Genomic DNA, 13,381 nt, shown 5'->3' on the forward strand with positions numbered 1-13,381 from the left:
TCTGATTAGGTACCTTCCTTCTGTATGAGGTAATATCTGCACTAGCCAAAAACAGGTCCAGTTCTTCCTGTTGGGTTCCCATAGTTTGGTATGTTTAAGTCCATTAAGATTCTGTTACAGCCAGAATTGAGAGAGAACTGAAACCCCTGTTTCCTTCCTTTTACCGTCCGTAATCAGTGTGTTTCTTAACCCCTGAGTGTGTGGTGAATTTGAATGACCAGCAGCATGCTTTTCATGGGATTAAATAAAGGATTATTTTTATTCACTCGTTCATCCTTCAAGTCTAACATTATGTCATTCACTCACCACTCACACACACACACACTCAAGAAAGAAAGCTGTTAAAGAGGATAGTGCACTTTTACCAGTTACAAACCAAGGATTAGTTCGAAAGTCATGTGATTTTGGCTCGTGCTGGGGAAAAAGGATGCGTTGCAGGCCTGGTGAAGAAGGCATTTTCACTCCTAAAGTGTAATTAGGTGGAATCTATAGCTGGAGTCGTATATCAAAGTCATTGCAGGATTCTCTAGAAGAGGTGGAATCTCAGCGGATCATAAAGTCAGTTGCTTGTAGTCTCATTGCGAGGAGGTTGGTTTTCTGTACTGGTGGACTTGAAAAGGAGCAGGCTTAAGATGCAACAGCCTCCAGTTCTTTTCGGGCACAATCGTACTCCCTTGTTTGCTTTCTCTGCGGCTGCTGTTTGCTGACTGGCTGACTGACCAGTTTCTCTCTGGTGCTTGGAGTAATAAGATCTTTTATCTGTGTTTAGTTTCAGTCATGTGACCACCCGATCAATACTTCTGTTGACCACCCAGAATGATTTGAAGTTCGAAGCCATTGCTACACAATGGGGGATGGATGGTGGCCATTCACCTCTACTTAAGATTTAACTGGTTTCTTACAGTTCTCCTTATTAAATTTCAAGCTTGGAGACCATAGATACTGAGTTTTGGGTAAGACCACAAATAGTAGGTGTGAATTCCACAAATGGTTTTGTCTTGGTATGTCCATTCAAGGGAGGCATTCCACCCACAGTCATTCAATTGTAAAAGTCACCTGGCCCTGGGCAGCCATCTTATACAGCCCTTTGAATGTCCATTGTGGTTCATTTTAAAAAAGGAAAGGAAAATTCAGTTCTAGAAGATTCTATGCTGAATACGGTCCATGTTTAAAGTTATAAATAGGACATGCCTTTACTGGGCATCATAATATGGGGAGGTACTAAGATTTAAATTTAACAAAAAAGACTGACTGATAATGGTTTCATTATTGTTCAATGTTGTTCTGAATGACAGGTATTGTAACCAAAGTAAGCTTTAGAATGGCTTCAAGCATCCAGTGGGGGGGAAAAAAACATTGTTACAAACAAAGGTTTCTTAATTTAAGAGATCTAACTGAAATTGGCATATAGTAGAATGGATATTCTGGAAGGATGAGGTTCTGATAAGAGATCATCGACGTGAAATGTTAACACTTTCTCCACAGATGCTACCAGTCTTGCTGAGTTTTTCCAGCATTTTCTGTTTTAGATTTCAGATTTCCAGCATCTGCAGTATTTGGCTTTAGTTCCAATTAATTGCTAACCGTCATTTATTTTTTAATTCCTAATTTCAGTGTCTTTCAATCTAAAGTTACTTGTCAGTGTTAGAGATGTGGTATAATTTTAAAGAAATTATTTTTCTTCTATTCTGGAGAATTACAATCCTTTTCCTAAGCACCTTCCTCTCACCAATAGAGCACTGTGGCGTATCCGAAACCTTTTCGTAACCATCTTTGTTAATACACTGCCACCAAATGCATTCAGTACAAGTCTTTGTAAAATTGGTTTGTAAGTAATCTCATGGCATGGTGATAGCACAGGGTTGTCCAACCTTTTCACATGGGCGACATTACAATTTTTGTCTTACATGGGGAGCTGTTGAGAGAATTTCTTAAAGATAAAGGAATTAAAATTTATCTTCCGATTAATCAGAACAACAAATTACATATTTCTGAAAAAGCTTTTAAATGAGAAGACTAATTTATAAACTAACTTTCTGGTCACTGTGTTGGACACAGATTTAGTGAGATAGCTGGCATTTTTTTACTTGCACAAGTAGTCAGTTTTTGCCCATACACTTGTAGTGATGCGGAGTATTCTGGATAGATGTCATTCTGTCAGGAGTAATCTCTCCCTCTCCTCTCTCTCTATCTTTATCTCTATCTCCCTCTCTCTATCTCTCTCTCTCTTACAGTTGCAGAGAGCAGGTGTACAGCAGATGGTTGATCAGTTTTAAAAAAAAAAATCTCAAGTAGGTTTCACAGCTGACAGATCCTGACATCAGGAACAGCAGTTTCTGAACTTCGGACAGATTTGGAGTTTTTTTAAAAGGACGCAGAAAAACTCCGAATCTGTCCGACGTTCAGAAACGTGTTCCCGGTGTCAGGATCTGTCAGCTGTGAAACTCACTTCTGATCTTGTTTAAAAACCAGTCTGACAATGCAGAGTTTGCTGGGGCCTCAACTTTTTACAATTTCTATCAGTGACTTAGATGAGGGGTGCAATGGCATGGTAGCTAAATTTGCAGATGACACAAAGATAGGTAGGAAAGTATGTTGTGAAGAGGACGTAAGCAGTTTGCAGACCGATATAGTTTGAGTGGGCAAAAATCTGGCAGATCAAGCATAATGTGGGAAAATGTGAAGTTCTTTATTTTGGCAGGAAAAATAAAAAAGCAGAGTATTACTTAAATGGAGAATGACTGCAGAACTCCGAGGTGCAGAGGGATCTAAATGTTCTAGTGCATGTGTCATAAAACATTAGTATACAGGTACAGCAAGTAATAAAGAAGGCTAATGGAATGCTATCCTTTATTACGAGAGGAATTGAAAATAAAAGTAAGGATGTTATGCTTCAATTATTCAGGGCATTGGTGAGACCACATCTCGAATATTGTGTGCAGTTTTGATCTCCTTATTTAAGGAAGGATGTAAATGCGTTGGAGGCGGTTCAGAGGAGGTTTGCTAGATTGATACCTGGAATGAGGGGGTTGACTTATGAGGAAAGGTTGGACAGGCTGGGCTTGTTTTCACTGGAGTTTAGAAGAGTGAGGGGAGACTTGATTGAGGTATCTAAGATCCTGAACAGTCTTGACAAGGTGGATGTGGAAAGGATGTTTCCTTTTGTGGGTGAGTCCAGAACTAGAGGGTACGGTTTTAAAATTAGGGGTCACCCTTTTAGGACAGAGATGAGGAGACATTTTTTTCTCTCAGAGGGTTGTACAACTTTGGAACTCTGCTTTAGAAGGTGGTAGAGGCGGGGTCATTGAATAATTTTAAGGCAGGTTAGATAGATTCTTGTTAGGCAAGGGAATCAAAGGTAATAGGGTAGATGGAAGTGTGGAGTTTGAGACACAAACAGAGCAGCATGATCTTATTGAATGGTGGAACAGGCTGGAGGGACCGAATGTCCTACTTCTGCTCCTAATTCGTATGTTTGTTTGTATGTCCAGTCATGAACCCCTGAGGAGAATGAGGAACAGCCCCGGGTACAGTTTACACCCATGGGCAGGATGGAAACCTTTGGTGGGCCGTATGTTAGACAATCCTGCAATTGCACCACTACAGATGACTTGGGTTTGAAAATAGAAACGGCCAGCAGTATTTTGTGCTCCTAATTACTATGCATTAACTGCTGCTGTAAAGTGTACGCATATGTGGGTGTGGGGTACTAATAGGATCAAGTCTGATCATGGAACTATACTACAGTATATCCTCAGGATAGGTGATAAACAAACTTGTAATTAAATAAATTTAGATGAGGAAGAGCCTTTGGCTCATTTGATCTCATCCTTCAAAATATCATTCTACCATTGTTGATTTGGACTTTAGTGTCCTGAATGGCAGAGAGGACCTCAGTTTAACATTCCCTTTGAAGGGCACAACTTCTGGTCGCATTGTACACTCTCAGTATGGCACGGGATTGTTACCCTAAATTATTACCTTAAATATTGATGAGTTGCTTGAACCCCCTACAGACCTTCTGACCCAGAAACGAGAGTATATCCAACTGAGCAAATGATAGTGGAAGCCAGAAACCTTTTACAGTTTTCACTGAATTAATGAATAACTGAATGAATGTATATTATTAGTGACAAACTACCAGTTTCAGTTTCCTGGCCTTGCTCTGCCTACCATTACTTCTAGAAGAGATGCACATTATTGGTCCTGTCTTAGAATGTATGCAATTGAATCTCCACTCTAAACCGATCAGTTTAAATTTATTTTGCTTTTTATTTTCTGGTTCTGTTGGTCAACTTTTTTTAGTTTTGATCGTGTTGGCGTTCCAAACAGTACAGTGACTTCTCTTCAGTGTTCCCTCTGATTTCCTAAGCATTATCCTCATTGGTGCTACTGGATGGTAATAATGAAACTGTAATGATACCATTTTTGTTATAACATTGGTTAGCTCCCAAATAACATGTTGTACTGAATGTTGCACTTACCGTACTAACGTTTTTTGATTTTTGTTGTTGCATATAAGTACTGTGAATAACCAGTCCATTCCCTCACAGATTTTTTTAGATTAGATTAGATTAGAGATACAGCACTGAAACAGGCCCTTCGGCCCACCGAGTCTGTGCCGACCAGCAACCACCCATTTATACTAATCCTACCAAACATCCCCATCTGTCCCTATATTTCCCTACCACCTACCTATACTAGTGACAATTTATAATGGCCAATTTACCTACCAACCTGCAAGTCTTTTGGCTTGTGGGAGGAAACCGGAGCACCCGGAGAAAACCCACGCAGACACAGGGAGAACTTGCAAACTCCACACAGGCAGTGCCCAGAATCGAACCCGGGTCCCTGGAGCTGTGAGGCTGCAGTGCTAACCACTGCGCCACTGTGCCGCTCCAGATTTATGGAGCTATTTTGATCTATGTTCTTTCAGTAACTTGCTAAGGGGCAATTTTTACAAAAAGCATTGAAAGAATTTTGATATATCACTTGCGCTGTGGTACAGTGGAACATTTACTATAGATTTCCTTTTACAATTTTAAAATTTGGTTATCTTACAGCTTTTCCTCGTATGTTAACTACTGTCATGTATGTTCCTCTAGTGGCACAAAAACTTTTCAAGAGGGGGTTTTGCTTCCTGCCTGAAGAGGCAAAGTGTCTTGGCAAGGAAATTAGATTATAAATGCCAGTAGAATCTGCAAAAGGGGTGGTGGTGGGGGTGGGGGGTGGGGGGGGGGGGTGGGTGGTGTGGGTGGTGGGTGCGGGTGGTGGGTGCTTGGTGGTGCAGAAAATGCCCTCTTGATATTACTCAACCAGTATGGATGTTGCTGTAACATTGGGAAAGGTCTGCAGCCACTTAGATGGCCATAAAAATGACTTTTTATAGTAACTACATATGTGCATGACTTTTAAAAGCTTTGTGTGTGTGAATTTTGTGCTTTTCCAAAAGGATGTTGATACTATAATCTTCTTCCATTTCCCGCAAGAGGCACTGTTTGCTTTTTGAATGTTTACCAATTAGTACCGAGCAAGGGACAGTTATATGTGGAATGGGATTGAGACTTCCCAAACTCATTGCATATCAGTCGTTTACTGCCAGCGGAAATGGAAGATTTTGAATCCATTGTGAGCTGTTTTGGAACCTATGTTCCAGAGGAATAAAGCTAGCTTCTAAACCACTTCATCACCTGTGCTTTGCCACTCCTCTTCCTTGCGAGATTTGAACTTGTATAGTTACTCTAGTTTTGGCAAATCCACCCGGATCTCATTGAATGGCAGAACAGGCTTGAGGGGCAAAATGGCCTATTCCTGTTCCAATGATGCTGGTTTAAATGAATTATGAACATACAAATTAGGAGCCGAAGGTGGCCATTTGGCCCATCAAGCTTGCTCTGCCATTTAATAAGATCATGGCTGATCTGTTTGTGTCTAGAATTCCACACCCCCATCTACCCCTGATAACCTTTGATTCCCTTGCCTAACAAGAATCTAACTACCTCTGCCTTAAAAATATTCAATGACCCTGCCTCTGCCACCTTCTGAAGCAGAGTGTTCCAAAGTCGCACAACCCTCTGAGAGAAAAAAATGTCTCCTCATTTCTGTCCTAAAAAGGCGACCCCAGATTTTAAAACCCTGCCTCCTGGTTCTAGACTTCCCCACAAGAGGAAACATCCTTTCCGCATCCACCTTACCAAGACCGTTCAGGATCTTATGTACTTCAATCAAGTCTCCCCTCACTCTTCTCAACTCCAGTAAAAACAAGCCCAGTCTGTCCAACCTTTCCTCATAAGACAGCCCGCTCATTCCAGGTATCAATCTAGTAAACCTCCTCTGAACCGCCTCCAACGCATTTACATCCTTCCTTAAATAAGGAGACCAAAACTGCACACAGTATTTGAGATGTGGTCTCATCAATGACCTGTATAACTGAAGCATAACATCTTTACTTTTATTTTCAATCCCTCTCGTAATAAAGGATAGCAGTCTATTAGCCTTATTTACTACTTGCTGTAACTGCATACCAGCTTGTGACACATGCAGTAGAATACCTAGATCCCTCTGCACCTCGGAATTCTGCAGTCGTTCTCCGTTTAAGTAATACTCTTTTTTTCATTCTTCCTGCCAAAGTGAAGAACTTCACATTTTCCCACATTATACTCCATCTGCCATATTTTTGCCCACTCACTTAACCTATCTATATCGGTCTGCAACCTGCTTATGTCCTCTTCACTACATACTTTCCCATCTGTCTTTGTGTCATCTGCAAATTTAGCTACCACGCCATTGCTCCCCTCATCTACGTCGTTGATATAAATTGTAAAAAGTTGAGGCCCCAGCACAGACCCCTGCAAGACTCCACTCGTCACATCCTGCCAATCAGAACATACGACTTATTAGCAGGAGTAGGCCACTTGGGCCTTCATAAGTTCATCGCTGAACTGATTACTTCACATTTCCACCCACCCCCGATAACCTTCCACCCCCTTGCTTATCAAGAATCTATCTACCTCTACCTTGAAAATATTCAAAGGCTCTGCTTCTGCTGTCTTTTGAGGAAGAGAATTCCAAAGACTCATGACCCTCTGAGAGAAAATAATTTCTCCTCATCTCTGTCTTAAATGGGCAACCCCTTATTTTTAAACAGTGACCCCTAGTTCTAGATTGTCCCACAAGGGGAAACATCCTCTCCACATTGACCCTGTCAAGACCCCTTAGGTTCTTGTTTGTTTCAATCAAGTCATGTCTTACTTTTCTAAATTCCAGCGGATAAATTAGCCTGTCCAATCTTTCTGCGTAAGACAGCCCACCCATTCCAGGTATTAGTCTAGTAAACCTTCTCTGGACAGCCTCCAACTCATTTACATCCTTCCTTAAATAAGGAGACCAGTACTGTGCACAGTACTCCAGATGTGGTCTCACCAATGCCCTGTACAGCTGAAGCACAACCTCCCTACTTTTGAATTCAATTCCCCTCGCGATAAACAATAACATTCTATTAGCTTTCCTAATTCCGTGCTGTACCTGCATACTAACCTTTTGTGATTCATGGACTAGAACACCCAGACCCCTCCGCATTTCAGAGCTCACCATTTAGATAATATGCTTCTTTTTTATTCTTCCTGCCAAAGTGGACAGTTTCAAACTTTCTCACATTAACTCCATTTGCCCGGTCTTTGCCCACTCTCTTAACCTATCTGTATCCCTTTGTGGCTGCCTTATGTCCTCTTCACAAGTTACTCTCCTACTTATCTTTGTGTCAGCAGCAAATTTAGCAACCATACCTTCAGTCCCTTCATCTAAGTCATTTATATAAATTGTAAACAGTTGAGGCCCCAGCACAGATCCCTGTGGCACACCACTCGTTACATCTTGCCGACCAGAAAATGACCAATTTATGCCTACTCTCTGTTTCCTGTTAGCCAGCAAATCTTCTATCCATGCCAATATGTTGCCTCCCTACGCCATTAGCTTTTATTTTCTGCAATAATCTTTGATGTGGCACCTTATCAAATGCCTTCTGGAAATCTAAGTACAATATATCCACCGATTCCCCTTTTTCCACAGCACATGTAACTCCTTCAAAGAACTCCAATAAATTGGTTAAACATGATTTCCCTTTCACAAAACCATGTTGACTCTGCCTGATTACCTTGAATTTTTCTGAATGCCCTGCTATAACATCTTTGATAATAGCTTCCAACATTTTCCCTAAGACAGGTGTTAAGCTAACTGGCCTGTAGTTTCCTGCTTTCTGTCTCCCTCCCTTTTTGAATAAAGGAGTTACATTTGCTATTTTCCAATCTAACGGAATCTTCCCCGATTCTAGGGAATCTTGGAAATTAAGGACCCATTTATGCATACTCTGTTTTCTGCCAGCCAATCTTCTGTCCATGCTAATGTGTTACCCGCTACACCATGAGCTGCTACTTTGCACAATAATTTTTTATGTGGCACATTGCTAAATGCCTTCTGGAAATCCAAGTACAGTGTGTCAACGGGCTCCCCTCTATTCACAGCACATGTTACTCCTTCAAAGAACTCAAATAAATTTGTTAAACATGATTTCTCTTTCACAAAGCCATGCTGACTATTCCCGATTACCTTAAGTTTTTCTAAGTGCCCAGCTATAGCCTCCTTAATGATCGATTCTAACACCTTCCCCACGAAAGACGTAAAGCTGACTGGCCTATAGTTACCTGTTTTCTGCCTCCTCCCCTCCACACCCCCCCACCCCCCCCCCACCCTTCTTGAGTAGAGGGGTTATATTTTTTACTTTCCAGTCTGATGGAACCTTTCCAGAAACTAGCGAATTTTGAACAGTTAACACCAATGCATCTACTACCTCATTAGCCACCTCTTTTAAGACTCGAGGGTGAAGCCCATCAGGAACTAGGGATTTGTCAGCCCGCAGCTCCGTCAGTTTGCTCAGTACCACTTCCTGGGTGATTGTAATTTCACCAAGTTCCTCTCTTCCTTCCACCTCCTGATTTACAGCTATACTGAAATATTTTTTGCATCCTCTATAGTGAAGACACAAGCAAAATATTTGTTCATTTCATCTGCCATTTCCTTATTATCTACTATTAACTCCCCATTCTCACTCTCTAGAGGAGCAACACTCGCTTTATTTTTTTCCTTTTTAAATAGCTGTAGAAACTCTTGCTATCTGTTTTTACTTTTCTAGCTAGCTTCCTCTCATACTGTAATTTCTTTCTCCTGATTAACCTTTTAGTCATTCTCTGCTTTTCTTTATATTCTGACCAGTCATCTGAGCTGCCACTCATCTTTTGTGCAATTATATGCTTTTTCCTTAAGTTTGATGCTTTCCTTGACTTCTTTAGTTAACCACAGATATGGGTCCTCCCCTTAGAATTTTTCTTTGTAGTAGGAATATACTTATCCTGAGTATTCTGAAATGTCCCCTTAAATGTCTGCCACTGCTTCTCTATTGATCCATCTCCTAGCCTAGTAACTCAGTTCACTTCAGCTAGCTCAGCTTTCATACCACATAGTTGCCCTTATTTAAGTTTAAAAAACTAGTCTTAGACGCACTCTTTCAAACTGAATGTAAAATTCAATTATTTTGTAATCACTGCTACCTAGAGGTGCCTTTACTCTGAGGTCATTAATTAATCCTGTCACATTATACAATACCAAGTCTAATATAATCTGCTCTTTGGTTCCAGAACGTGCTGCTCTAAGAAACTATTTCAAAAACATTCTATGAAGTCTTCAGGCTACTATTTCCAAACTGATTTTTCCAGTTTATATATAGATTAAAATCACCCATGATTATTGCCGTCCCTTTATCACAAGCACCCAATATATTTTCTTGTATACTTCGTCCTACATTGTGATTACTGTTGATGGCCTGTAGACCACTCCCACTAGTGACTTCTTTTCCCTACTGTTACTCATCTCCACCCAAACCGATTCTACATCCTGATCTCCTAAACCAAGGTCATTTCTAACTATTGCACCAATGCCATCCTTGATTAACAGTGCTACCCTTCCACCTTTACCAAGCGTCCTATTCTTCTTGAATGTCATATACCCCTCAATATTCAGGACCCAATGTTTGTCATCCTGCAGCCACGGTTTCCATAATGGCTATCAAATCATATTTATTTCCTTCAATGTGCACTATCAGTTCGTCTGCTTTGTTATGAATGCTACGTGCATTCAGATACAGAGCCTTTAGTTTTTTTTTGTTATCTTTGTAACATCTAGTCTTGACTGTTGGTGTGGTCTTAGATTTTTTTCTCTCTGTCCCTTCCTGTCATTCTCTGACCTTCATTTCCCATAATAGTATTCTGCTCTCCTGCCTTGACTCTACCCCTTGATTTGCTACATCTATCCAAGCCTTTCCCCCCTTGTTTAGTTTAAAGCTGTCTCTATTTCCCTAGTTATACAGTTTGTTAGAAAACTGGTCCCAGCATGGTTCAGGTGCAGACCGTCCCAACAGTACATAACCCGCTTTCCCCAGTGCTGGTGCCAATGTCCGACAAACCGAAACCCACTTCTCCCGCACCAGTCTTTGAGCCATGTATTCATTTCACTGATCCTATGTGCCTTCTGCCAGTTGGCACGTGGCTGAGGTAATAATCCAGAGATTATTACCCTTGGGGTTCTGCTCTTCAATTTGGTGCCTATCTCCTCATACTGTCTAAGCAGAACCTCTTTCCTCAACCTACCTATGTCGTTGGTACCTACATAGACCACGACAACTGGATCCTCCCCCTCCCACTCCAAGTTCCTGTCCATCCCTGAACAGATGCCCCGAATCCTGGCACTAGGTAGCCAACACAGCCTTTTGGACACGCTCTTGGCTGCACAGAACAGTGTCAGTCACCTTCACTATACTATCCTGTACTAGCACTACATTCCTTTTTGCTCCCCCTAATTGAATGGCTTCCTGTACCACAGTACCATGGCCAGTCTGCTCATCCACCTTGCAGATTTTGCTTTTGTCCACACGGGTTGAGAGCGCCTCAAATCTGTTTGAGAATTACAAAGTCTGAGGCTCCTCCACGACTGTCTGCTCGGTCCCTTTTGCTGCCTCACTCACGATCACATCCTCCTGTCCCTCACTGCTGACCAAAACGGATGACCCTGTTCTAAGAGGTGTGACCATCTTTCGGAACAAAGTGTCCATATATTTCTCCCCCTCCCTTATGTTGCACAGTGTTTGCAGTTCGGCTTCCAGATCAATAATCCTGATCTGGAATTCCTCGAGCTGCTTACACTTTCTGCAGACATGTTTGTCCTGGATCGTCTTGGCATCCAGGAGCTCCCACATGCCACAGCTGTATCATAACACCTGTCCTGCTATTGTTACTTTTGCCGTTCGTTAATTTACATTAATTACTTTCATAATTAACTTAGAATAATTTCTATGTATAGTAGAATTTACTGTGCTGATGAGATGCTAGTACCACTTTCAAGTAAAGTTATACTTTTCTTGATTACACAAATGTAAACCTTCCTACTGGTAATAGACCTTACCAATGCTAATAAAGCTTTGCCAATACTAATAAACCTTACTACTATTTATAAACCTTATGATTACTGATAAACCCGAGTAATACTTCATACAGCTTATTTATTAAGTTGTCCTAATCTGAACGAATACACTCCCTGCTGGTCTCTCTCTCTCACTCTGTATGATAAATGGTCTAATCTGCTTTAGTTTTATTTTATGTATGAATGAATCGATCAAGCCTTATTTCATATTTGATTGATTTGGATTAAATTAATAAATTAAAAGCCTCTTGGATACTCACTCCGGCTGACTTTCTGTTTCCCTACTCTCGCTGTTGATTGTGATATCCCTCTAATGTCACTGTTCAATTTTTCCCCCTGCCCCCACTCTGCTCCCGCGCGCTCTCTCTGGCGTCTGACTTTTGGTGCACTTTTTCAATCTCCGCTCTGCTCGCTTTCTCTCTCTTTTTCCTTTCTTTCTTTCTATTTCTCTCTCTCTCTCTCTTTCTCCAGCCTCCGACCTTTTGGCACACTTTATAAATCTCTGTTCTGCTCCCGCCGTGTGCTCTCGCTCTCTTTTTCTCTCTGAACTGTAAGTATTGATTTAACAATATTTTTGATAAAACTCATCACAGTGCAAATGTTATCAATCTTATTTTTAAGTGTAGGAATGTTAGCAAGTAGCATAACTACTAAGTTACTAGCTTTTTTGCATGGTGGTATGTTTCGTATCTGCTAGTCTGCACTTGCTGTAATTTCCAATTTGTTAATGTTATTTGAAGTGTGCAGTCCTCTCAATATTCTTGTATATTTTAATTCTGAGTAATTTGAGAAAATATTAAACAAATCTGAGTGCAAGTCTTATCGCCCCCTTTTATTTCACAGCCCCCAATTAAGGCAATAAGTATCTTTGAAGTAAATTAAGTGTTAGGAACCTCTTAGATTGTTTTTACAGACAACTCTTGAGTAGACAGTGCCCTCAACAGAAAATACAAATACTGCAGACAAAGGTGATGGTTTCTTTATCACTAGGCCATAAAATCCTAGAGTGCCTACGCTGTGGAAGCTATCTGTTTTGTATTGCAATGTCATGTTGTACAACACCAGAGCAGCATGTACAAGTTGTTAATATTTTTGGCTGCTGCACCTTCCCTAAAGTCTAGGGAAGATCCAGCAGCCAGGAATAGTCATCATTTTTCATGTGCTGCTCTGGTACGAAGCAAAATGGCATTGCAGTATACAAAGGATAAATTCTACTGCACTGGCAGCCTACAGTAATAGGAAATCACAGTGATCCTGTAATATGAAGGGATAATTGTATCAAATTCAAAACATGCTCAAGTTCCCATTAGATACATTGAAAGATGAGACAAATATTTTCCATTTGGAAATGCGCTATAACTTATTGATGCTAATTAATGTATTGGCTGTTGTCATTTGCCTTTCTTCAGACAATTGGGGGTGTTTTAAATATATGGTTATATTGCGCTAATATACTATTAGATTTATGGTTCATTGATATATTGCTGATTTCACTTTCCTTGTTTGATAATCCTTGTGATGTGTTTGTGTCTTGCATTGTAGTATTTTCAAAATAATTAGCACTATGTTAGCCTGGGGTTAATTTTAAGTAAAACTTGTAATATAGCAAATTTAAGATGGATTCATTATTCTTGCTGAGCTCCCGAAGTACTGCTGTTAAGATTTAGTAGCTTGGTAAGGTAACCATTTACTCCCTTGACAGATGAATAGACTCATTAGGAAATGCTGTATATGATTTTAAGACTACACCCTCAACACAGCATTGTTCTGGATGATACAGACTGTTACACATTTTATTTCTCTTTCTCAGGGCTAAATGGGAAGTCGTCGTTTTAACTCTAGTATAGTGAGAGGG

At 40.6% G+C, this 13,381-nt stretch overlaps 1 protein-coding gene across 5 annotated transcripts in view; it reads left to right on the forward strand.

Annotated features, from left to right (window-relative positions):
- Positions 1–13,381, forward strand: part of arid4a (AT-rich interactive domain 4A) — a 144,354-nt gene that overhangs the window by 38,131 nt on the left and 92,842 nt on the right. The window lies entirely within an intron of this gene.

Source organism: Heterodontus francisci, chromosome 9 (genome assembly GCF_036365525.1).
Source record: "Heterodontus francisci isolate sHetFra1 chromosome 9, sHetFra1.hap1, whole genome shotgun sequence".
Taxonomy (NCBI): domain Eukaryota; kingdom Metazoa; phylum Chordata; class Chondrichthyes; order Heterodontiformes; family Heterodontidae; genus Heterodontus; species Heterodontus francisci.